The following is a 26,078-nucleotide window of genomic DNA, read 5'->3' on the forward strand; positions in this document are numbered from 1 at the left end:
TCCATGTGGCTCAGTACCAGCAGCAACTGTATTTATATAGCACCTTTAACATGGTAAAATATCCCAAGACTCCTCACAGGAGCTTTATCAAACCAGTTTCACAGTGTTTCCAAGAATGAGAGGTGATCTCATTGAAATCTACAAAATATTTAAAGGGATAGACAGGGTAGATGCAGATAAGATATTTCCCCTGTTTGGGCGTATAGAACCAAGGGACAAAATTTCAAAATAAGGGGGAAGGGGGAAAGAGCCAAGATGAGGTGAAATGAGATGAGGAGGATCTTTGGAATTCTCTACCCCAGGGGGCTGTGGAAGTGCAGCTATTGATTATGTTTAAAGAGATTGACAGATTTCTAAATACCAATGGCACTATAGGATATGGGAATAGTGTGGGGAAAGAGGTATTGAAGTGGATGATCAGCCATGATCGTACTGAATGGCTGTGCAGGCTCAATGGGCTGAATCGCCTACTCCTGTTCCAATGTTCCTAAAACTGACACTAGGTCCAATGAGGGGATATTAGCACAGGTGACAAAAAAAACTTGTTCAACTAGACAGGTTTTAAGGAGTCTTAAAAGATGACAGAGTTTGAGGAATCAATAGCTAAAGGGAACAAACATAAGGTGATTCATAAAAGAGCCAGAGGCAGCATGAGAGAAACCTTTATTTATGCAATGACTGTATAGGATTTGGAATGCATTGCCTGATAGAGTGGTGGATACAGATTTAATAGAAGTTTTCAAAAAGGAATTGGATAAATATTTGAAGGAGAAAAAATTTGCTGAGATGTGGGGAAAGAGCGGGGGGGGTGGAACTAACAAGGTTGTTTTTCATGAGATGCAGGCTATTCAGTATCAGTCTATGATTCTATAGACAGCCAAAGGCTTGGCTACATAGTAGCACAAAGGAAATTTTAATGAGGATAGTGTCCCAAAAGGAGAGATTGAGTAGACTAGGTCTATTTCTCTGGAGTTTGGAAGAACGTGAGCTGATCTCAATGAAGCATAAAATTCTGAAGGAATTTTTCCTCTGGCTGGAAAATCTAGAAGAGGGGTCATAATTTCAGAATAGGGTGTCAACCATTACAACTGAGAGGAGAAGACATTCCTTCACTCAAAGGGTTGTGAACTTGTGCAATTCTCTACCCCATGATTCTCGGTCATTGAATATATTCAAGTCAGAGATCAACGTATTTTTAAACTCTCAAGGAATCAAAGGATATAGGGATAGTACAGGTGGGTGTAGCTGAGGTAGAAAGTCAGCCATGATCTTATTGAATGGTGGAGCAGGCTGGAGGATCTAATGGGCCTAACCCTATCTTATGTCCTTAGGTTACGACACCAAGCACAAACACACCCAATTCACATCTAATAATAATGACAGAGGGGTACTGCAGAATAGATCACTACAGTGCACTGAAAAGAGAAATGGCTATCAAATTGATGAATCAATACCTCAAGATGGTGGTGAGTTGAAATTTAATTTGTAATATTCTCATTGGATAATAATTCAAACCTAAAGTAACAAATAAAAAAAGACACGGGATGGTTATCTTTTCACATTTATGGGAAATGCTGAAGAGTTATGTTTGCTTAACTTAAAGAGTGAGAAATTTCTAGAAAGGCTGTTATAAAAAATAATCAAGCAGCGAAGAAGATGGTAGTTTATGGGTGAAATGCAACAAAAACCAGTTTCTGTAGGATCCAAGAGATGTGCTTGAATTCAGTAAAATCACTGTACACAGCATAAAGCTGTGTTTCAGTACCCAAGGAGCTCTCTTCACACACAAGAGAGTTTGGATGAATGAAAATGAGTTTCTCAAACAGACTGCAATGTTGAGAATATCAAGGTGACCTATGGTCTTACATTGGGTTCACAGTTTCAGAAATGCTGTTGAGGTATTTGAGCAGTGACAAAGTCCAGGGAGCAGGGGTTGCAGGAAAGAGATGACAAGGTGGAAGTCAAGAGAGTGAAATCGCAGGACCCCCACAATGCAATCAAACTGACCCAAGTTAATGACAGGAGGAAGCCATTCACACCTTCGAACCCATTCTGACATTCAATTAGATCATGGCTGATCTGCGCCACACTCCATTTACCCTGCCTTGGTTCCATATCCCTCAGTACCTTTGCCTAACAAAATAATAGCTGGAAAAACTAAGCAGGTCTGACAGCATCTGTGGAGAGGAACACAGTTAACGTTTCGACTCTGTATGACTCTTCATCAGAACTAGAAAAATCTAGCGATGTGTTGTTTGAAATTTTCAATTACAGGGGCGCTTGAACTTTTTGTGGGATTACTTTGAAGCAAAGTTCATCACACCTTATGAATTATTGAGCTGAATGTTGATACTACTTAGCTTAAACCTTCATGTGATATTCTATGATGCGGGGTTGGTGGGGGGCAGGGGGGATGGGTGGGAAAGGGAGGTCGGGGATATCCACGGATTTATTTCTCAGCATTAAACAAATTAAAATCAATTAGCATAACTCCATATCAATTTGACACTCGTTTCAAAGCAGTGGAGAAGTGACATCTCATGCCGCTAACATTGAAGGTATTATGCAAACTGTTCTACTTTCTGTTTTAAGGATACATGGAAGATACCTTTCAGGTGATTGTTCAAAACAAAATTAATGTAATACACATTGGGAAGTGTCTTGAATGTATTTGCTATTTTGGGTGTTACAGTATTTTGGTATAAAACTGTTCTTAAGTTAGTTGATGGTTATTGTAACCTATCATACACCAGTGCAGGCCAGCAGGCTTGTGCTATTTATCATTGTGGAGACTCTTCACTGAGGAACAGGCTGATTCAGGATTATACACTCACAACAGTTGCAAAAGTTTGTGGCTTTTTTTGCTGGTTTTTCTGCTCATATATTAACAAGTGATATAAGTGCTGGGACATTTTTCCCATTTTCAGACACCTGAGTATCAGGACCAAACAACTCTAGGTTAGGTATACCATGGTTTAGATGCAGAGCTAGACTACCTCTATTCCACCCCAGCTACAACCTCAGGGAGCACCCGTGGCTGTCATTTTTTTTTAACTGAACCTCCTCCTCTTCTGCCAATATCAGTCACCCTGTGGCCTCTGTGACTGAGAATGCTACCAACTGTTGGATTAGATTTACTGCCAATTAATGCTGGACCTGGTGTTCAACTGTCAGTCTGTGCCAAGCTAGCTGGGACAGCAGTAGGAGTGCCACACACTCTGCCAAAGTGACAGTGAGCCTTGTTGTTGGGGAAGGTAAAAATTGAATCAACTAGAGTTCTTAGTAGCACCTATGGAAAGTGCATCGTGTGCATGGATATGTGCACACGTTTGCACACGTGTGTACACACGTGCACACAGTTAGGTGAGGACAGAGTTGGTTTGGGGAAAACCAAAGTGAAACGGGATGAGTCAGCTTTTCCCACACACAAAGTTGTCCAATGATTCCTCCACATCTCTGAACTTTAGACCAAGCATGGATACTCACCACTAATTCACTTGCTGACAGTAAAGACATGTTTACACCTAACAAAGCTGAAACCAGTCCAGATTCAGATCTTTCAGCCATTAATTTCAAAGGCAGTAAAAGCCCCCATTATCTCTGCCATTCCTTCTCACGTCAGTATAACTAGTTCTAATGCACAGACTGTGGCACTGAGTAACCTCAAATTGCCAGAGGAATGTACACAATTACTAACTGTGTGTTCGGCTTTCCTGCAGGTTTCAGAAATTTCTTGTGCTTTCCCTGACATTTAGATGTAGTTTGGCTCCACACGTCCGTCATTATCATTGGAGAGATTGGACTTCAAATAATTGCAGTTGCGTTTATATTTTAATTCAAAGTTTCTCTCCCACAGGCCTTGTTGAAGATGGGTTATGCCTGCACTCCAGTTTGGACCGACTATATGGTTTTATAATACACATCCCTGTGACAATTAAATATTCTGTATAGTTACATGAATGCTATCAAACACACACGCTCTGCCATAGTACAGTAAATTGAGACATCTTGTCTTACATTTCAGGTCCTGGGAAACAATGCTGAGAGACCGCTGACCTCTATGTGCCATTTCCTCTGACTTGCCTTTCAACGTATCACTGCTCTTGTTGGAGGCCAGTTTCTAGACCCAGGATCCAGATCCGGTATTATGCTTTATGCTGCAAGCTTCACTTCAAGCCTGGGTCCAGGCGTGTCATGTTACATGATTGCATGGCATAATGTGGTCAGCCACATGTGCTGCCAGAGGCTTCACTTATACAGGTATGGGGAAAAAGCATAGAATCAGATGGCTTCTATGCTTTGACGATTTTCTTAACGGTGTAAAAGTGCCATCTGCAAACCTTCTCCTTCCAATTCTGAGCAATCTCTCAGTCCTCTGACAACGGTCCTCACAGGATTGTAACTGAAATGTCCTCCTCCCGAGTCCGAAGAAATTTTTCCACTGGTCAGCATGTGGCTCCACAGATGGAGAAGCTGTTTTTCACTTATGAGTGAATAATAAGCAACTACACGTCCATGTAAGGCTTCACACATGACCTCAATCCATCCTTAGTTGATGTTCACAAATGTGTATCAGAAGCAGGAGTCACTGGATAGCTCTTGGGAGCAGGTGCCTCGGCCAACTATTCCCTATCCTAAACCAGGGACACAGCCTGTAGAAATTGCCACCCCAAGCTGAGATCAGTGATCTCAGCCCGTATCAGCGATTCAACCCGGGGCTTTCCTGTTAAGGTGGCTCAATACAATATTGGGTAATGTACTTACCTCATGAACCTTTAAGGGGAGACTTCAGCTTTGTTTCTATGGACAGGTTAAAAACGCACACTGTGGTCTGTTGACGGTTTACTGCAGCATGAAAACAAGGAGGTAGGTGACAAGCACGCTGGGATGTGCATTGCTGATAGAAACAATGACATAGTGCTGTCAGCACATTGTTCCTCCACTCTCTTGGTCCTTGATGGTACAACAACCAGTGAGACTAATGGGGAAACACAATTGAATTCGTTCCCTCCATGCATAAACAAGCCTACGTGGAGCTGAGCTGCGACAGATTCAAATGCATATTTTAACAACACTGTAGCTTGATCTGACTGTCACAGGATTTAGCCTAATTCTGGTACACAAGCGTAAATACCAGTAGCCATGTAAATGTGAACGGTCTGACTAATTATCCCACATATCCATGATAACCACAAAGTGTTTTCCTCACCCTCCACACAGCAGAGTCCAATGCTCAACCTGCCTCTTGAGGGTTTGGTCAACAGCGCAAGTCCTCACTAAGAAAATTATTGCTTTATCCCACAGTTCACCAATGTCTCTGACCCAGGCACTGGGGTAACATTTTCATTCTGCTCGATTTCTCACTATTGACATCAAAGTACAAGCAGGTTCAATAATGAGGCACACTGTGGAGGCGTCAGAGAGAGGGAGAGGGTGGGCGCTGAGATCAAGGGGTTGAGAGAGGAAGGTCAGTTGAGGGGGGGGTAAGAGAGAGGGAGTGGGATGAATGGAGGATAAGAGGAAAGGAGTTGAAGAGGGAGGGGATGAGAGAGGGAGGGGATGAGAGAGAGGGAGTGGGGTGAGAGAGAGGGAGTGGGGTGAGAGAGGGAGGGGGTGAAGGGGGGGTAAGGAGGGAGGGGTTGAAAGGGGGGGTAAGGAGGGAGGGGTTGAAAAGGGAGGGAGGTAGTTGAAGAGGGAGGGAGAGGGAGGGGGTAAAAGGGGGTAAGTAGGGAGGGAGGGAGTTGAAGAGGGGGGGAGGGAGTTGAAGAGGGAGGGAGAGGGAGGGGTGGAGGTGAGAGAGGGTGAAGGGAAGAGCAGTAGCCTTACACAGACAAAAGGGCCCTCAGGAGGTGAGACTGGAGAATTGCAGGCAGTACGAAGCAGTCCCTGTTCCCATGTTACTCTGTTGTGGATTGCTGACCACACTGAAGCCCCATTGGGTTCCAAGAGTTACTGATGCTTTCAGAGCCCAAATTCTACAATTCAGTCCTTTTCAGATTTCAGTAACCTTTTCCACAACACACCGAAAATAAAAATAAAGAGAGATATCGGAGCAACTGTGATGAAAACAACCTCAATAACTGACAGACATTATTGACGGGCTGGAAAGGAGAGAAATTCAAAAGGGGCTCTGTTTCTGTTCACCATCCAGTGACCCCTGCTACAGAAGCTAATACATAGAGTTGGTATCATGCTCAGTTGTGATTCCCCTCATGATTAATAAAGCTGACGTTGATTCTGAACCAGTTGATTCTCTAATCAGTATCAGAGACATTTGATACCTCAGACTACAGGGACTGATTATCAGTTGACCAGCTAGCCTATGTAATTGCTGGGAGCTGGAAGGATGGACACAAAACTGACAGTTGGGATTCACCCATTCAACTCCTGATCACTCTTCTGTAAATGGTAGGGTGGTCCTTGATGGACAAGCAGTGGGAGATTTACCAGTGCGGGTGAGAGTGAGAGTTTTAAAGCCAAAGCTGGGTTGCACCAAGGATCAGCACTGAGCCTGGATGTTCTAATTGAGCAAGTCAGGAAGTGCCATGGTCAATTATAATTGCAGATGACATTGAGCTATGAGGTGGGGACGGTGAGAACATGACCGAGTATTTAGATAACTGGAGAAAAGCATTGGAAGACAGGGATATGAAGACCAGTAGACCAAAAACCCAAATTATGAACTGTCAGTTTGAGCCTAGCAAAGAGGATCAGAGTGAAGGTGTAAAGATCACAGAATCACAGTGCAGAAGAGGCCCTTCAGCCCATCATGTCTGTACCGACATGAGAGAAACACCTGACCTACCTACCTAACCCCATTTACCAGCACTTGGCCCATAGCCTTGAATGTTATGAAAGATGATGGGCAGAATTTTCCAGTCCCACCAGTGATGCAAATCGTGGCTGGAGGGACTAGAAAATTTGGAATGAGGCCAAAAGTTGAAAATCCGGCAGCGGGAAAACAAGTTGCAATCTTCCCCTCAGCACTTTCGTGGCGGGTTCATGGTGGGTCACCTTTCTCCCTGGTAAATGTCAGGATCGTAATTTCAATGTCATGAATGCTCATTAAGGAGGTTACAGACTGGAACGTTGTGCCGCCATGAAATCTTCCTCCCCACCAGCGGGAAATCAGACCATTCTGTTTCCTGATTTGTAAGCGTGCCGTGAACCCAGTGCAGGAGATCTCTTTCACTTACTGCCACTAGGTTCTGCCTTCACCATGCACCCCGCTCTTCTCCTGCATGCTGAGTGTATACTGCGGCAGCAGATGGCACGCACGGGATGGAAGCAGGGGAATTTGGAACACACGAAGGAAGGGGGTAGTCGAGAGGCAAGGTCCAAGGGGGGCATCAAAGAAGGGCAACTGCTCGGGGGCCTGGGGGGGGGGGGGGGGGTGCCTGTTCCGGATGCCTTTTAAATATGGCGCCCAGACATGACAGTGGGGCAGCCAAACCCTGCCTGACCCGCCAATGAGATTCGACATGAACTTCGCGGCTGCATTATTAATAAGCTGAACAACATGTGATTCGGTGGGTTTACCCACTATGCTCCGTGTCGGGACTCCCTCCCCCTGCTCCCGTCACAGGACTTTGTTCCAGAGCGGAGGATTCTGCCTGATGGGTGCAGATTTAGAGAAAGTGAATAGCTTCTGGTACCTGTGGTCAGTGGTGGCAGAAGATGGAAATATAGAAATAGAAATTAAGTAACGGATTAGCTCTGGTTGGCGTAATTGGAACAGGTACAGTGGAATTTTGTGATAGAAAAGCACCGCTGAAACTTAAAGGAAGAATCTGTAAGACAGTTGTGAGGCCAACCTTGTGCAGAACCGCAGGCAACATCAAGAAGGGAGGAACAACGAATGGGCACTGATGAAATGTAGGTGCTGAGACGGATTTGTGGAGTAATGAGAAAGAGCCAGCTCATCAGGGGGTCAGTGAGGATTGTGGGAGCATCAAAGAAAGTAGCTGAGAAGAAATTGTAATGGTATGGTCATTTGTTGAGGGGGGAGAGAGAGAGAGAGAGAGAGAGGAAATGTGCTGAGGCGAGTGGTGGAAATAGGACTGCCAGGAAGGAGAAGAGGGGGACCTAAGACCAGATGGAAAGATTTAAACTCAACAGGACTGAAAGAGGAATGGGTGACTGACAGGTAGAGATGGAGAAGGATGATCAACTAGCATCATGTTACTGTTTATTGAATTAATTGAATACAAGAGGAGGGGGGTTGCGCTTTAGTTATACAGGGCATTGGTGGAAGTGGAAAACCGGATTGTTCGAAAACATGTGGATCATCTAAGAAGTAGAGAGACACTCCAACAACCAGTTACTCCACCTGAAATTGATGTCGAATCTTTAATCCCTGAGGTGCCAGATCGACATACAATTGACATACCTGATGTCTCTGAAATAAATAATTCTGAACTGCCATTGTCTAAGGATGTCCCTGATGCTGCAGTTCCTGATCAAGTCAATCTAGTGGGAGAATCTCAAGTCGTAGAGCTACGTTGCTCCAACCAAATCAGAAAACCACCTCAGAGACTTAATCTATAATCGCATGAACTGTGCATATTGTATATGTTATGGGTTAAGATATTCTTGCAAATAAGAGATGCAAAAAAAATTAGAGGAGTATAGAGATTGTACGTAAAACCTTTCATACTGTTTTAGGGATCACGTGATTGTGCTGACGAATCAGCCCTAAGTGTGGGTAATCTTAGCGGCGGAGCTTTCTAGTCGTGGACCTGGTTCAAGCATGTAGCTTCTTCAAGTAAAGTTTAACTCTAACAAGAAACCTGTCTGGTACACCAAGTTTATTATAGGAGTACTGTGTACAGGATTGGTCTCCTTATTTGAGCAAAGATGTAAATGCATTAGAAGCAGTTCAGAGAAGGTTTACTGGACTAATACCTGGAATGGGAGGGTTGTCTTATGAGGGAAGGCTGGAGAGGCTAGACTTGTATTTGCTGAAGTTTAAAAGAATAAAAGGCGACTTGATTGAAACATATGAGATCCTGAGAGGACTTGACAGGGTGAATATGGAAAGGATGTTTCCTCTTGTGGGAAAATCTAGAACTCGGGGGTCACTGTTTCAAAATAAGGGGTTACCCATTTAGGACAGAGTTGAGGAAAAAAATGTTCTCAGAAGGTCATGAGACTTTGGAATTCTGTTCCTCAAAGGGTGGTGGAAGCAGAATCCTTGAATATCTTTAAGGCAGAGGTAGGAAGATTCTTGATAAGCAAGGGGGTGAAAGGTTGTCAGGGCTAGGCAGGAATGTGAGGTTAAAATCAGATCAGCCATGATCTTATTGAATGGCGGAGCAGGTTCGAGGGGCCAAGTGGCCTACTGCTGCTCCTAATTAAAATGAGAGAAGCCGAAAGAAGAAAACGAGACAAAGATTATCTGGTCGTTTATCACATTGCTGCTTGTGGGAACTGTCTGCAATGTTTCCTACATTAGAACAGTGTCTACACCTTCTTCAAAAGTACAGTCACATACTTGGGGACATCCCAAGGACGTTTAAGGCACTCTATAAAAGTGAGTCTTCCTCTCTTCCATTCGCTATCTAGTTTTAACCAGGAATGTTTCACACCCACTCACAACAAGCACAATAAAATGCGGTCAAGCCTTTTCTCCTTACTAATTGACTTTTTCAGTTCATATTCTAAATCTTAAGTGATATTAGCATAGCAAAATCCTAATCATCATAGTTTGTGCTGAAACAAATGAAACATTTCAGTGAATTCTGATATACAGGAGGGTCTCCCTAAGGAAAGGTTAGCAGGTACAGTCTGTGCCCATTGATAATTAAGGCAGTATGATGGATAAATAAAGCCCTTCTCACCTCTCTGCCCTCCTCACCTATCCAGTAATCCAGAGCAGGTCAGGATTTCACCAAACGGGGGAATAATGAATAATCTTACTGCTTTGTCAGGAGGACGCCAGCTGACTAGCAAAACTGAATCTACCAACAGGGAATACTTGGTCAATAATATTGGCAATGATTCAGCATTTACTGCAGCAGGAAAGATGAAGCAAGGTGTGGGTCATTGTGCAATTAGGACACAACAGAGGTACAGAACTGACAAGGGAAAGTGTGTAAGAGTGAGGGAGAGAGAGAGTAAGAGAAAGATGGGGGAGGCAAAGATAGAGAAAGCTTAGAGAGAAAGAGGGAGAGGCTGAGAGACAGAAAAGGGGAGCGACACAGGGGGAGAAAGGAGGAGAGAGAGAGAAAGAGTTGGAGAGGCAGAGAGAGAGAGAAAGGGAGAGGCAGAGAGAAAGAGGGAGAGAGGAAGGCACAGAGAGAGAGAGAAAGTGGGCGGGGAGGGAAGGAGACATGAGAGAGATGGAGAACCAGAAAGGATTAAGCAGAAACAGAGAGGAAGGCACAGAGAGAGAGAGAGAGAGAGAGAGAGGGGGGGGGGGGGGGGGTGAGAGAGAAAGAGCAAGAGAGAAAGGAAGAGAAAGAGAGGGCAGCAGAGAAACAGGATTTTTTAAAAGCAATTTTGACTATTGGAATAGGGGAAATTAATTGTATTGCTATGTGCATCTCCATTTACATTTGCTCATTTTTATTTAAAATTGCTTTTTTCTTTATATTCTCTTCTTTTTGCTGCCTAACTTGCAATTTTCTTCCACCCCACCTCTTAATCTGTCCCAGGTGATTGGAAATTCCCAGTGTAGGGAAGCCATAACTGTAAATGCATAATCTGCCTTAGTGGTACAGCACGTAGTACAGAGCATCCAGCATCATCAGACTGCGCTCTCTACACCTTTTTATGATGGATGTTAATCCAAGATGTAATGGAGCTGCTTCTTAAACATGTGCATTCCAGTTAATCTGCTCTGGTTCATGCAGTGTTTTAGAAGAACTTTTCTAATGAATTTGTTATTCAGACCTCCTTCTGACTATGAAAAGAACTGGGAGGACAAAAGGCATACCAAAGAACATACAATGTGTTTCCCACACTTCTGTAAGTGGCAGAGAACAGAGGCTGGCCGATTTTGCAATGCAGAGAGTATTGCGCATCAGCTGAGATGGCAGAGTGATCAACACTGAAGGAATAGCCTGTGTGCTATAATGATAAAATATGTATGAGTCATAAGGCTTTTTATTAAAAATAAATGAGCAGGTTCTAACTGGGAAAATACTGGGCAAGATTTTACGTTCCACGGGCGGCCATGCGCCTGACCAGATTGGGCATAAAATAGCGAGCGATGGCGTCGGGCGAGCCTCCTGACATCAGCACGCACTCGCTTGATATTTCGATCAGCGGCCGCGCAAGAGAGTCAGCAGCATGCCCACTGATAATTAAGAGGCCTATTAAGGCCCTTAATCAATTAATTCAATTGGTGGGCAGGCAGGCGAATTGGCCAGACGGCCTTTGGATTTTTAGGAAACCTAATCCATGGGCGGGGTGAGGTTTCCAATATTAATTTTAAGAAAGTGTTTTGACATAATTTTTGTTATGTTTATATTCATGCGAGTGAGTCCTATGTGGGACACTTTTTCCACATTTTCAAAATCTTCAATTTTGTTTTTACAATTCTTCAGTTTCCTGAATTCAGGGAGTTTTCAGTTCGCGCTCCCCCACACATGCGCAGACTTTTGTGCCCGCACTCCTCCCACCCCCACCCCAGCAGCGCTGAGCTTCTCATTGCGCCTTTCACGCTGGCAGGCCTGTAATTGGCTAGCCAGCGTGAAATTACGATTGGGGACCGATCGCGGGTGGCGGGCCATTTCCCGGCTGCTCCCAGGCCCGCCCAATGATCTGAAAACCCTGCCCACTATGTCGAAGGCAAAAGCTTCAGTTGGTTGGACTGTGCACAAGAAAACCTGAATGGGAGAATGACAATGAGGAGACAGCTATTTGAACTAGCACAGGGACAGTGCACTGACTAGTGCTAATGTCATCTTTGGCCAATCTAAATTATTGATGACCGACTCCTCACACTTGTTCCCAAGCTGAGAGCTTGCTTAGTGAGGATGAAGATTAGGAACACATTTAAAATTTCACGTTCAATAGGAAACAGCAGCTTTCTTTCCTGCATGGAGAATTATTGCAGATGCAAAGCTACACTCCAGTGTATGACATTATTGTGCTGTGCCAAAGTGTCACTCTTCCACAGGTAGTCTTGGTGGAATTCAGAAGCATGAGTGTCTAAAAGACTCTGATACAGAATAGATGCTTAGTTTATGAATGCATAAGATAATGGAAGTAAAATTATGCTGGAATTTGCATCATAATAGTATGAAATAAGTGCCATTTTTTTCCCCATTTTCTCCTTTAACCCTCCTGGCCTCCAACAGGTGACTCAAGATCAGTTGTCTAGGCCCTAAGCTCTGGAATTCCTTCTCTAAACACATCTGTCTCTCTTTCCTCCTTTGAAACTCTCCTTAAAACCCATATCTTTGACTAAGCCTTTGGCCATTGGTACTAATGCCTGCTTCTTTGTCACTGTAACAGTTTTATTGCCCACACCATGGGACATTTTATTACACTAAAGGCAAGTTGCTGTTTCAAAATATTCATAAATTATTCCTTCTGCCAAAAAACCTCTCAGGTGAGATTAGAATTCTAACTAAAATAGTTAGTTAGATTATTAATTCAATTACTTGTTGATACTCACAGTAAGGCTGAAAGAATGAACTGAAAGACTTTTCTGTATTACTAGGCATAATGGAGATATATTCCCCAGCCTTTATATCGCTAACTTTGTACCTTTTTTTGTACCAATTTTCTCCATCACTTTCCCATCCTCTCCTACTGAAGGTGCTGGCTCTCATCTGGTTCCGTAATAGCCTTCTGGTATCTCATCCCAGTGACTATCCTTCAAGTGTCAGTCCAGATGGTGAATAACTCATTACCCAGCCATGATAGGCAGCACCATGGTCAGGTCTCACTCTTTCCTGGCTTGAGGTGCATACATCACTCCATGCTGAAGGGGCTACTAGTGGGGAAGCACAGAGTGATCAGAGAACAATGCTTCATGAACCAAGCATTAAGTCGGGAATTTGGTGTAAATGGGATTTCAGTACAGAGGGGGAAGGAAGTACTTTTTTTTATTCTTCTTGGTTTTCCTCCAGTAGCTGGTGAATGTTCTTTTGTCTGCAAGGTAGGAGAGTGTAACTTGATAATCATTTAGCCAACTAACTTAATGACTAATATTACTTTAGCTAACTAACTTAAGGACTAATTAACTAATCATATCAATAACAAAGGCTGGTGATGTGCCTTCACTGCAACATATGGCAAGCTATAGAAAGCACTGCCGTACCAGACACCATATTCATGGCAAGAGTCAGTAGATTGAGCAACTTTGGCTCAGAGTTGCTGAAATGCTGGCGCGAGTAGTTTATAGGTCCCCTAAAAGTAGTTGTATTGTCGGACTGAGTATTAAGTAAGATACTATTGGAGCTTGTAACAAAGGCAATGTAATAATTGTGGGGGACTTTAATCTTCTCGTAGACTAGACCAAACAAAAATCTTAAAGGTGGTCTGAAAGATGAGTTTGTAGACTGCTTTCATGACAGTTTCCTGGAATGTGTTGTGGAACCAACTAAGGATAAAGCTATTTTTAGACCTAGTACTGTGCGAAAAGGCAGGGTGAATTAGTAATGTCGTAGCAAAGGATCCACTAGGAAAAAAATCATAAACAAGTGAATTCCATGTTAAGTTTGAAAGCGACTTACTCCAGTCCCAAACAAGAAACTTAAACAAAGCCAATTACAAAGGTATGAGAGGACATCTGGTTAAGGTTGATTGGATAAATAGGTTAAAAGATATCATGGTAAATAAACAATGGGAAACAATTTAAGAAATAATTCAAAATGTTCAACAGAAGGGCATTACATTAAAGAACAAAGGGTAAAATTGTCCCAGAATTGCACTGTGCGGTAGTGGGCCCAAGAAGTGACATTTTATTCGACTGCCAAAATGGCTGGTTTTAACACCATATCATCCACTTGCCGACGTGTCCCACCTCATTAATAATGCATTCATGAGAAACATGTTGGATTTGCTCACCATGCCGTGAATTCAGTGCTTCCTCGCTCCATATTTAAAGTGTAACAGAGCGCAGCCTACTTCATGTCTACAGACCATGGCAACATATGGCCTCGAAAGCAAAGGTGACAACAGCCCCAAATTTAGTGACACCTCTCAGGGGCACTTGCTGGACACAATGGAAGGCCACCGTGCTGTCTTATAACCCTGGCCCAGGCGCAGGAGGTCCACCGGAGTCACCAATAAAGCCTGGGAGGCAGTGGCAGTCAGCCACTGGAACACAGAGGTCAGCTATCCAGTGCAGGAAGAGGATGAATGGTCTCAACTGTTCCGCCAGGGTAGGTCAACCACCTCATCACTCAACTCATAAACCCATCACACATCCACAGGGATCTCACATCTCAAGAGACAATACAACTAACTCTCACACACCCTCACATCTCCATCAGGCTCATATCCTCTGGAGCTCGCATCCTCATCCTGTCCAAGGCTCCGCTCACCACACAAATATTTCACGCATCCTTATCATCTGCTGTGGCATGCATCCTGCTCACATTCTCCATTTGTTTTCATGCAGGAGAAGCTGGCTCACAACAGGAGGGAGAGGTCCCAGACCAGGGTGGAGTGGCCCACATTAGGCCCCTCACTCACTTTGAGGAGCATGCCATTGTGCTGATTGGTGAAGACATAGACTGTCCTGTGGTGACGGTGAGGTCGGCGGCGAACACCCACATGAGGATCCTGCACCTCATCATCCCTCTCTCAACCCAACTGTGAGTGCTCGCTCCTGTTTTTGACTCTGCTGCCATGTACTAATTACTTTGGTTCACAGGGAGTTCTGCCAAGCGACCGACGCCCTCTGCCAGACAGTCCTACAGCTCCATCCACGTCCTCACCTCCAGCCCAGAGGACACCTCCTCCACTGAAGAGCTGGAAATAATCAGCTTGGAAGACCCATCACAGTGCTTACCCACACCCTCCACCAGTGCAGAGCCACACACCTTGATGGGACCTAGATCTAGAGCAGCCTCAGTTCACAAGCTGGTGATCACCGCACGGACAAATGTCCGCAGCGGAGGAGACAGGTTCAGCCGAGGCACTCAGAGGGCTGCTGGGGAAGAGCCATCCTTCAGGCGAAGTCAGATGTCGAGCCTCTGGATTCAGCCTTCCAACTCATCCTGGAAAGTCAGCAGAAGGCAGGGGAACATCACAGAGAGCTGTTGGAAGCCCTCAACAGAGTGGCACACAAGTTGGAGGAGTCGTCCACTTGCTCTCTGATGAAGTGGTGCCCACATGTGAACATATGGAGGTATCCACGGGGAGGATGGCAGACGCCATGGAGACCCAGGTCCAGCAGAATGCAGAGATGCACGCAGACCTACACTCCATTGCGGTAGCCATGGGCAAGTTCCTGCAGTGGCAACACGAGAGGGAAACAGGGCACCTCAATATCCCTCCAGGTTTCCTTCCCCTCAAGGAGTCAGGCCAGAAACCTTGGGCACCCAGACAGAGGGAGGAGCAGCAGCTGGACACCCCTGGGTCATCCACTCAGGAATCTCAGAGGCTGTCTGCTCCAAGTCCCCTTTGCCTGTGACCCCCTCAACCTCGTCCTCTGTCACCGCAGAATGAGAAGCTGGCCCACAGCAGGACAGTCAAAGCATCTGGGGCCTCAAGGCCTCAGCTCTCCAAGGGACCCACACCGAAGTCATCAGAGGCAACAGGGCCAACCACTGCACAGGCTGTCTCCACCCCTATTGCGGATGTCAGGGCAGCACCCAGAAGAAGTGGTAGGCCTAGAAAAGTTAAGAAATTCTGATCACAAGTGGCTGCACAGATGAACACATTTTGTCACTTTATAAATCTGAATATATAATCAATTTCACTCAATAATGTGTAATTGTGTTTTTCAGCTCCATTTACAGACTTCACAAATACCCGCCCCCGCTCCCCACTAGCAGTTCAGCTGCACGCTGCCAGACCAGGAGTGAATATGGAGGGAGAAGTGTATGTGTTGCAGGGCCTTTCAGAGCCTTGTGCAAGCATTCTCCCACGCACGTGGAGCCTTCATCCATCACGCTCATCTCTCACTGTCCCAAGAATTTTCAATGCTGCCTGCTGGAGTTGTCTTTCTGTTGTCCATCTGAGCTGACTTGCATCTCTGCCCACCCACTGATCGCACTCCCATGAAGGACTGTGCCCACCCAACATGAGGCTCCGTTCACTCTCGATTTGTGCAAAATGGTTGTAGTAAAGTTTGTGATGAACTCCCCCTCCTTTTTCCCTCTCCCAGTCACCTATGTCCTTTCCCCCATCAAAGTCAACACCCCTGGCATCACCTTCGACCTCCCTATAATTACCCTCAGCCTGAACCCTTCTCCTTCACGAATGTACATTGACATGTACAGCTGAACTTACATGTTCCCTACTTCCTGAAAATTGTACCCCCCATCCACATTGACCTCTCCGACCTCCTCCTTCCCACCACCAGCGTCCGTGTTTACCTCTGTGTCTCCACCAACCACCCTCGTCACCCCTTCTACTGATATCATCACACCCTCACCCTATCACGCTGTTACTCTAACCATCCCCTCCTACCACACCCACCTTGAGTTCTCTCCCCAGGAGGCAGTTATTGACTCCACAGCCCCCATCTTTGCACATTCTCCTGGACATTCCACACCCGCTTACACCTTCCTCCCCACTAATTCCTTCCTCCACTCTTACTCCGTCCTCCCCCCAGATATCTCCCCTCCTCTGAACTCCCTCCTTTACATCTTCCTCCCCTTTTACACCTCCCTCCACACTTGCACCATTCTCCCCATTACACCTTCCCCCTCCAGACTCCTTCCCTCCCCTTTACTCCCTCCATTCTCCCACCCCCATCCTCAACCCCTTGACACCTTCACAGCTCCCCCCCAATATTACACACCCCAACACCTTCACCAAACACCCTCCCAACCTCACCCCCACGCCACCCCCGCAGTACACCTTCCTCTCCAACTCACACCAAAACCTTCCTCTTCCTGCACCCTACTTCGCCAATAATCCATACCAGTCTGTGAAGTTCTGAAGCCTCAGTGAAGTAAAAGCTGCTGTGTGGAGACTTTGCAGCGGAGCCATGTGCACGGGGATTCACCCAGCATGCAATGCATGCATTCCTCCAAGGTCCGGTAGCTGTAGGCCTCCAGCATCATCCTTTCCTTGGATGTCCGCGATCTGAGCAAGGCCCTAAAGGTAATTCCCCACTTCTGCACATCAAGTTTGTCCAGACTTGTTCATTTCCCGCCAGCATAATGGCAAATTGGGTATGCGGGACGATTCCAGTCAGGCCTTATTTTGCATCCCAGCCTCCAGTGGGATTTGCAATCCATCATGGCGGACACCACTGGATGATTCCACTGTGGTTTCGCACCAGCTTGAAACCGAATTCTGCCCCTCCTGCTGAATTCACCCCTCGTCCCGCCAAATGGGTAAAAAAGGAGCGGACGATTCAGCTCAAAAACTCAGTAAAAAAACTCCATCCATGACTTACTCAGGAAGTTAAGGATAGTATTAGATTAACAGCAACTCACCAGGGCTCCTTCGACAACACTTTCCAAACCTGCGACCTCTACCATGTAGAAGGACAACGGCAGTAGCTGCATGGGAACACCACCACCTGCAAGTTCTTCTTCAAGCCACACATCATCCTAACTTGGAAATATATTGCTGTTCCTTCACTGTCGCTGGGTCAAAATCCTGGAACGCCTTCCCTAACAGCACTGTGGGTGTACCAACACCACATGGACAGCAGCAGTTCAAGGAGGCAGCTCACCACCACCTTCTCAAGGGCAACTAGGGATGGGCAATAAATGCTGGCCCAGCCAGTGAAAGAATTTTTAAAAAGTTAATAATGTGCAAAAAATAGTAATTTGAATGAGAATTAAGATTGTTTTAGAAAGCAGAAAAAGCCAGAAAAAAGTTGATAAAAAGGGGAAAAAATAGAGTTTGTGAATAAACTAGCCAGGGATATGAAAACAGATTTTAAGATTTTTTTTACAAGTATATAAAAAGGAGAATAGCTAAAGAAAACATTGGTCCCTTAGAGGTTGATACTGAATTAATTATCATGGGGAATAAGGAAATGGCAGAGACATTGAACAAATATTTTGTTTGTCTTCACAATAGAAGACACAAGTTACATACCAGAAATGGAGGGTTACCTAGGGGCGAAGAAGAGTGAGGGAATCAATGTAATTAGAATCAGCAGAGCAAAAATACTAGAGAAACATAAAGGGACTAAAACCTGACAAATCCCTAGGACCTCATGGCCTACATCCTAGAGTTCTAAAAAAGATAGCTGCAATGATAGTGGATATGGGCTGGTTATGATTTTCCAAAATTCTAATTCTAGAGTGGTCCCAATGGATTGGAAGTTAGCAAAAGGAATGCCACTATTCAAGAAAGGTTGGAGTGAGAAAACGGGGGACTACAGGCCAGTTAACCTGATATCAGTCATCAGGAAAGTGCTGGAATTTATTATTAAGGAAGTATTAACAGTACACTTAGAAAATTATAGTATGATCAAACAAAGTCCACACGATTTTACAAATGGGAAATTGTGTTTGACAACTTTATCAGCTTTTTGAGGATGGAACCAGTAGGGTAGGTAAAAGGAACCAGTAGATTTAGTATAGTTGGATTCCAAAAGATATTTGATAAGATGCCATAAAAACATTAACACACAAGATAAGGGCTCTTGGAGTTGGGGGCTAATATATTAACATGGATAGAGGATTGGTTAGCAGACAGGAAGTGAACAGTAGAGATAAACTGGGCATTTTCGAATTGACAGGTTGTAATTAGTGGTGTGCCACAAGGATCAGTGCTGGGCTGCAGTTAGTTACAAACTATAATAATGACTTGAAAGTAATGTACCTAAGTTTGATGACAAACTTGGTGGGAATGCAAGCTGTGAGCAGGGTACAAAGAGGCAGCAAAGAAATATATAGGCAGGTTAAATGAGTGGGCAACAATGTGGCAGGTGGAGCATACTTTGGGGAAGCATATTCCATCTACCACCAGCTGTCCGAGGCCCAAACATCTTCAGCTGCTTCATAAATGACCCTCCTGCCATCGTAAGGTCAGAAGTGGGGATGTTCGCTGATGATTGCACAATGTTCAGCACCATTCACGACTCCTCATATACTGAAGCAGTCCATGTCCAAATGCAGCAAGACCTGGACAATATCCAGGCTTGGGCTGACAAGTGGCAAGTAACATTCACGCCTCATAAGTGCCAGGCAATGACCATCTCCAACAAGAGAGAATCTAACCATTGCCCCTTGACACTCAATACATACAAACATACGAAATAGGAGCAGAAGTAGACCATTCGGCCCCTCGAGCCTACTCCACCATTCAATAAGATCATGGCTGATCTGCTTCTGTTTTGAATTCCACATTCCCATCTACCCCCAATAACCTTTGATTCCCTTGCCTAACAAGAATCTATCTACCTCTGCCTTAAAAATATTTAATGGCCCTGCCTTCACCGCCTTCAGAGACAGAGTTCCAAAGTCACAAAACTCAAAAAAAATTCTCCTCATCTCTGTCTTAAAAGGGCAGCCTCCAATTTTAAAACTGTGCCCCCTAGTCCTGGGCTCACCCACTGGAGGCAACATCCTTTCCACTTACACCTTATCAATACCATTCAGGATCTTATATACATCAATCAAGTCACCCCTCACTCTTCTAAACTCCAGTGGAAACAAGCCCAGTCTGTCTAACCTTTCATTAGGCAACTTGCTCATTCCAGGTATCAATCGAGTAAATCGCCTCTGAACCATCTCCAAATGCATTTACATCCTGCCTTAGAAAGAAGACCAAAACCTCACAATATTCGAGATGTGGTCTCACCAATGCCCTGTATAAACGAAGCATAACATCCTTACTTATACGTTCAATTCCTCTCGTAATAAAGGATAGCATTCCATTAGCCTTCTTAATTACTTGCGGTACCTGCATACCAACTTTTTCTGACTCATACACTAGTACACCTAGTTCCCTCTGCACCTTGGAATTCTTTAGCATTCTCCATTTAAGTCATACTCTGCTTTTTTATTCTTCCTGCCAAAGTGAACAACTTCACATTTTGCTACATTATACTTCATCTGTCAGATTTTTGCCCACTCATTCAACTTATCTAAATCCACCTGCAATCTCCTTATGTCCTCTTCACAAAATACTTTCTACCTATCTTTATGTCATCTGCAAATTTAGCTACAATGCCTTCACTCCCATCATCTAAGTCATCGACATAAATTGTAAAAAGTTGAGGCCCCAGCACAGACCCCTGTGGGACTCCACTCGTCACATCCTGCCAATCAGAAAAAGACCCATTTATGCATACTCTGTTTTTCGCCAGCCATCCAATCTTCTTTCCATACTAATATGTTACCACCTACGCCATAAGCTTTTATTTTCCCTGATTATTTTCCACAATAATCTTTGATTTAGCACCTTACCTTCTAGAAATCCAAATACAGCACATCTATAGGCTCTACTCTATCCACAGAGCATGTTACTCCTTCAAAGAGCTCCAATAAATTGGTTAAACATGATTCCCATTTCACAAAAATCATGCTGACTCTTCCCAATTACCTTGAATTTCTCTAAGTGCCCAGGAATAGCCTCCTTAATGATTGATTCTAAAACCTTTCCCACAACAGACGTCAAGCTAACTGGTCAACAGTTTTGTGTTTTCTGCCTCCCTCTCTTTTTGAATAGAGGGGTTACATTTGCTACTTTCCAGAGTGACGGAACCTCTCTAGAATCTAGAAATTTTGGAATTTTTTTTTATTCGTTCATGGGATGTGGGCATCGCTGGCTAAGCCAGTATTTATTGCCCATCCCTAATTGTCCTCGTTCAGAAGACATTTAAGAGTCAGCCACGTTGCTGTGGGTCTGGAGTCACATATAGGCCAGACCAGGTAAGAACAGCAGATTTCCTTCCTTAAAGGACATTAATGAAACAGGTGGGTTTTTACGACAATTGGCAATGGTTTCGAGGTTATCATCAGACTTTTAATTCCAGATTTCACCATCTGCCCTGGTGGGATTTGAACCTGGGTTCCCAGAGAGTTACCGTGAATCTCTGGAATTAACACCAACACATCTGCTACCTCATTAGCCACCTCTTTTAAGACCCTCAGATGAATTCCATTAGGACCAGGAGATTTGTCAGCCCACAGCTCCATAAGTTTGCTCAATACAGCTTCCCTATTGATTGTAATTTCATCAAGTTCCTCCCTCCCTTCCACCTCCTGATTTACAGCTATTCCTGGAATGTTTTTTCTAGCCTTTTTAGTGAAGCCAGCAGCAAAATATTTGTTAATTTCATCTGTCATTTCCTTATTATCTACTATTAATTCCCCACTGTCACTCTCCAGAGGACCAACCCTCACTTTACTTAGTCTTTTCCTGTTAAAGTACCTGTAGAAACTCTTGCTATCCTATTTCACATTTCTAGTTCGCTTCCTCTCACACTATAATTTCTTTGTGCTGATTAACCTTTTGGTCATTCTCTGCCATGTTTTATATTCTAACCAATCATTTGGCCTGCCATTTATCTTTGTGCAGTTGTATGCTTTTTCCCTAAGTTTGATGCTTTCCTTAACCTCTTTAGTTAACCACGGATAGTGGGTCCTTCCCTTAGAATTTTTCTTTATAGTAGGAATATTCTTTTTCTGAGTGATCTGAAATGTCCCCTTAAATGTCTGCCACTGCTTCTCCATTGATCTATCCCCAGCCTAGTGTCCCAGTTCACTTCAGCTAGCTCAGCTTTCATGCCCACATAGCTGCCATTGTTTATGTTTAAACTTCTAGTCTTGGACCCACTCTTCTACCTTTCAAACTGGATGTAAAATTCAATCATATTGTGGTCACTGCTACTTACTGGTGCCTTCACTTTGAGGTCATTAATTAATCCTGTCACATTACACAATACCAAATCTAATATAACCTGCTCTCTGGTTGGTTCCAGAATGTGCTGCTCTAAAAAAACTCTTGAAAGCATTCTATGAACTCCTCATCCAAGCTACTACTGCCAGTCTGATTTTTCCAGTTTATATGGGCCAGAATTTTTAGCTTGGTGAGTGGGCACGCACCCAATCCTGCTGAGGGTGAAATGACGTGCGATGACGTCAGACAAGTATGCCAATGTCAATGAGCAGTCGCGTGATAGTTTGGTCAGTGAGTGCGCGCTGAAGCCGGCAGCGTGTCCGCTGGCAATTAAAAGGCCTATTAAGGCCATTGAATTATCAATTGTCGTTAATTTTTCACTGCCCGTCCAACCTAACGGTTGGCGGGCAGGCGAAAAGACCAAGCTGCCTTTGCATTTTTTTGGAAACCTCATCCTTGGGCGGGATGAGGTTTCCAAAAGCAAATACAAATAAAATGAAAATTGTATTTTTTAATTAAAACATGTCCCTGCTCATGTGACAGAGTCACAATAGGGGATATGCTTTATTACATTTTTCTGTTGTTTATTGATTTTTTTCAATATCTTCTTCATCTCCTCGAGGCAGCTCTGTACCTCAGGGAGATTATTAAGCGCTCTCTCAGCGAATGCGTAAAGTTTGTGCTAGGCCTGCTCGCACTCCCGCTTATGTATCACATTGAGCGGGTCTTAATTGGCTGGCCAGCATGAAATTGCAGTGAGCTGTCAATTGTGGGCAGTGGGCAGCTTCCCGATCGCTCCCACCAATCTCGCACACCAAGGGCAAAATTCTGCCCATGTAGATTAAAATCACCCATGATTATTGCTGTCCCTTTATCACAAACACCCAATATTTCTTCTAGTATACTTTGCCCTACATTGTGGTTTCTGTTAGGGGCCTGTAGAGCACTCCACCTAGTGACTTATTTCCCCTACTATTCCTCATCACCACACAAAATGATTCTACATCCTGATCTCCTGTCATCCCTAACTATTGCACCAATGCCATCCTTGATCAACAGTGCTACCCCTCCACCTTTACCTAGCTTCCACTCTTCTTGAATATCATTTACCCCTCAATATTCAAGACCTAATTCTTGTCATCCTGCAGCCACATCTCTGTAATGGCTATCAGATCATATGTATTTACTTCAATGTGCACTATTAATTTACTTTGTTATGAATGATATGCACATTCAGATACAGAGCCTTTAGTTTTGTGTTTTTGTTATCTTAGTAACATCCAGTCTTGACTATTGGTGTATTCTTAGGTTTTATCTCTCTGTCCCTTCCTGCTCTTCTATGACCTTCATTTCCCATATTACTATTATGATCTCCTGCTTTGAATCTACCCCTTGATTTGCCACGTCTGCCCAAGCTTGATCTCTCACCATGCTTGTTTAGTTTAATGCCCTTCTCTACTTCCCTAGTTATATATCTTGCTAAAATACTCGTTCCAGGACAGTTCAGCTGTAGACTGTCCTAATGATAGAGCTACCATTTTTCCCAGTGACCCATGAGCTGGAACTCACTTCTCACACCAATCCTTGAGCCATGCATTCATCTCTCTAATCTTATTTGCCCTATGCCAACTTGCACATGGTTCAGGTAATAATCCAGAGATTATTACTTTTGAGATTCTGCTTCTTAATTTAGTATCTAGCTTCTCATACTGACTATGCAGAACCTCCTTCCTTGTTCTGCCTATAATGTTGGTAACTACATTGACCACAACGACTGGATCCTCCCCCTTCCACTGCAAGCTCCTCTCCAGCCCTGAGCAGATGTTCCAAACCTTGGCACTGGGCAGACAACACAGCCTTCTTGAATCTCGCTCTTTGCTGAGAAGTGTCAATCCCCCTCACTATACTGTCCCCTACCACCACTACATTCCTGCTTCAACAACTTCCTGTACCATCGTGCCATGGCCAGCCTGCTCATCCATCTTACAGACCTCGCTTTCATCCACACAGGTGGTGAGAACCTCAAACCTGTCTGACAATTGCAAAGTCTGAGACTCCTCCTCTACTGTCTGCTTGGTTCCATTACCTGCCTCACTGATGGTCACAGCTTTCTGTCCTTCATTGCTAACCAAAAAAGACCTTGTTCTAAGAGGTGTGACCGTCTTCTGGAACAAATGTCCAGGTATTTCTCCTCCTCCCTTTTGTTGTACGATGTCTACAGTTCAGCTTCCAGATCAATGATTCTGATACGGACTGCTTACACTTTCTGCAGATGTGTTTTTCATGAATCACCTTGGTGTTCAAAAGCTCCCATATTCCACAGCTGCAGCATAAGTAACAATGGCAGGATAGGTGTTACGTTACTTAGTTAACTTAATTTAATTTCAATAACTTACAATAATTCCAATGTATGTCACACCTCTTTCCCCCATGTACCAAATTCCCATGTGAACCTTATTCACTGCTCACTCAGTCTCCATCTCATTCCAGCATAAGTTGCTCGTCTCCTCATGCGCCCCTTACTGACTGTGCAGTTTGAAAAGCCTGCCTCTTTAAAAGACATTATGGCATTACCATCACTGAATCCCCCCACTATCAACATCCTGGTGGTTACCATTGACCAGAAACGGAACTGGACTGGCCATATGAATACTGTGGCTACAAGTGCAGGTCAGAGGCTAGGAATCCTGCAGCGAGTAACTCACCTCCAGACTCCCAAAGCCTGTCCACCATCTACAAGGCACATGTCAGGAGTGTGATGGAATACTCTCCACTTGCCTGGATGAGTGCAGCTCCCACAACACTCTAGAAGCTTCACACCATCCAGGACAAAGCAGCTTACTCGATTGGCACCCCATCCACAAACGTTCACTCCTTCCACCACCAATGCACAGTAGCAGCAGTGTGTACCATCTACAGGATGCTCTGCAGGAACTCACTAAGCCTCCTTAGACAGCATCTTCCAAACCCACGACTACTACCATCTGGAAAGACAAGGGCAGCAGTCACATAGGAACACCACCGCCTAGAAATTCTCCTCCAAGCCACACACCTGACTTGGAGATATATCACTATTCCTTCACTGTAGCTGGGTCAAAATCTTGGAACTACCTCCCTAACAGCACAAGAAGGCAGCTCACCACTACCTTCTCAAGGACAATTATGGATAGACAATAAATACTGGCCTAGCCAGCGATGCCCACACCCTAGGAATGAATTTTAAAGTATTCACTTTGGTCGCGAGAATAGAAAAGCAGAATATTTTTTTTATAAGTGTGAAACTTGTGAATGTTGATGTTCAGAGAGACCTGGGTGTACTCAGAGGAATTTAGCATCCTGTTACTGAAAGCAATCAGGAAGAAAAAACAGCATAACAAAAACAGAATTACCTGGAAAAACTCAGCAGGTCTGGCAGCATCGGCGGAGAAGAAAAGAGTTGACGTCGAGTCCTCATGAGCCTTCGACAGAACTTGAGTTCGAGTCCAGGAAAGAGCTGAAATATAAGCTGGTTTAAGGTGTGTGTGTGGGGGGGCGGAGAGATAGAGAGACAGAGAGGTGGAGGGGGGGGTGTGGTTGTAGGGACAAACAAGCAGTGATAGAAGCAGATCATCAAAAGATGTCAACGACAATAGTACAATAGAACACATAGGTGTTAAAGTTGGTGATATTATCTAAACGAATGTGCTAATTAAGAATGGATGGTAGGGCACTCAAGGTATAGCTCTAGTGGGGTTTTTTTTATAATGGAAATAGGTGGGAAAAGGAAAATCTTTATAATTTATTGGGAAAAAAAAGGAAGGGGGAAACAGAAAGGGGGTGGGGATGGGGGAGGGAGCTCACGACCTAAAGTTGTTGAATTCAATATTCAGTCCGGAAGGCTGTAAAGTCCCTAGTCGGAAGATGAGGTGTTGTTCCTCCAGTTTGCGTTGGGCTTCACTGGAACAATGCAGCAAGCCAAGGACAGACATGTGGGCAAGAGAGCAGGGTGGAGTGTTAAAATGGCAAGCGACAGGGAGATTTGGGTCATTCTTGCGGACAGACCGCAGGTGTTCTGCAAAGCGGTCGCCCAGTTTACGTTTGGTCTCTCCAATGTAGAGGAGACCACATTGGGAGCAACGAATGCAGTAGACTAAGTT

At 44.4% G+C, this 26,078-nt stretch overlaps 1 protein-coding gene across 1 annotated transcript in view; it reads right to left on the reverse strand.

Moving 5' to 3' along the window:
• LOC121279986 (aryl hydrocarbon receptor-like) overlaps nt 1-26,078 on the reverse strand; it is a 143,436-nt gene that overhangs the window by 32,951 nt on the left and 84,407 nt on the right. The gene's annotated exons all lie outside the window — the stretch shown is intronic.

This window comes from Carcharodon carcharias, chromosome 7 (assembly GCF_017639515.1).
Source record: "Carcharodon carcharias isolate sCarCar2 chromosome 7, sCarCar2.pri, whole genome shotgun sequence".
Taxonomy (NCBI): Eukaryota; Metazoa; Chordata; class Chondrichthyes; order Lamniformes; family Lamnidae; genus Carcharodon; species Carcharodon carcharias.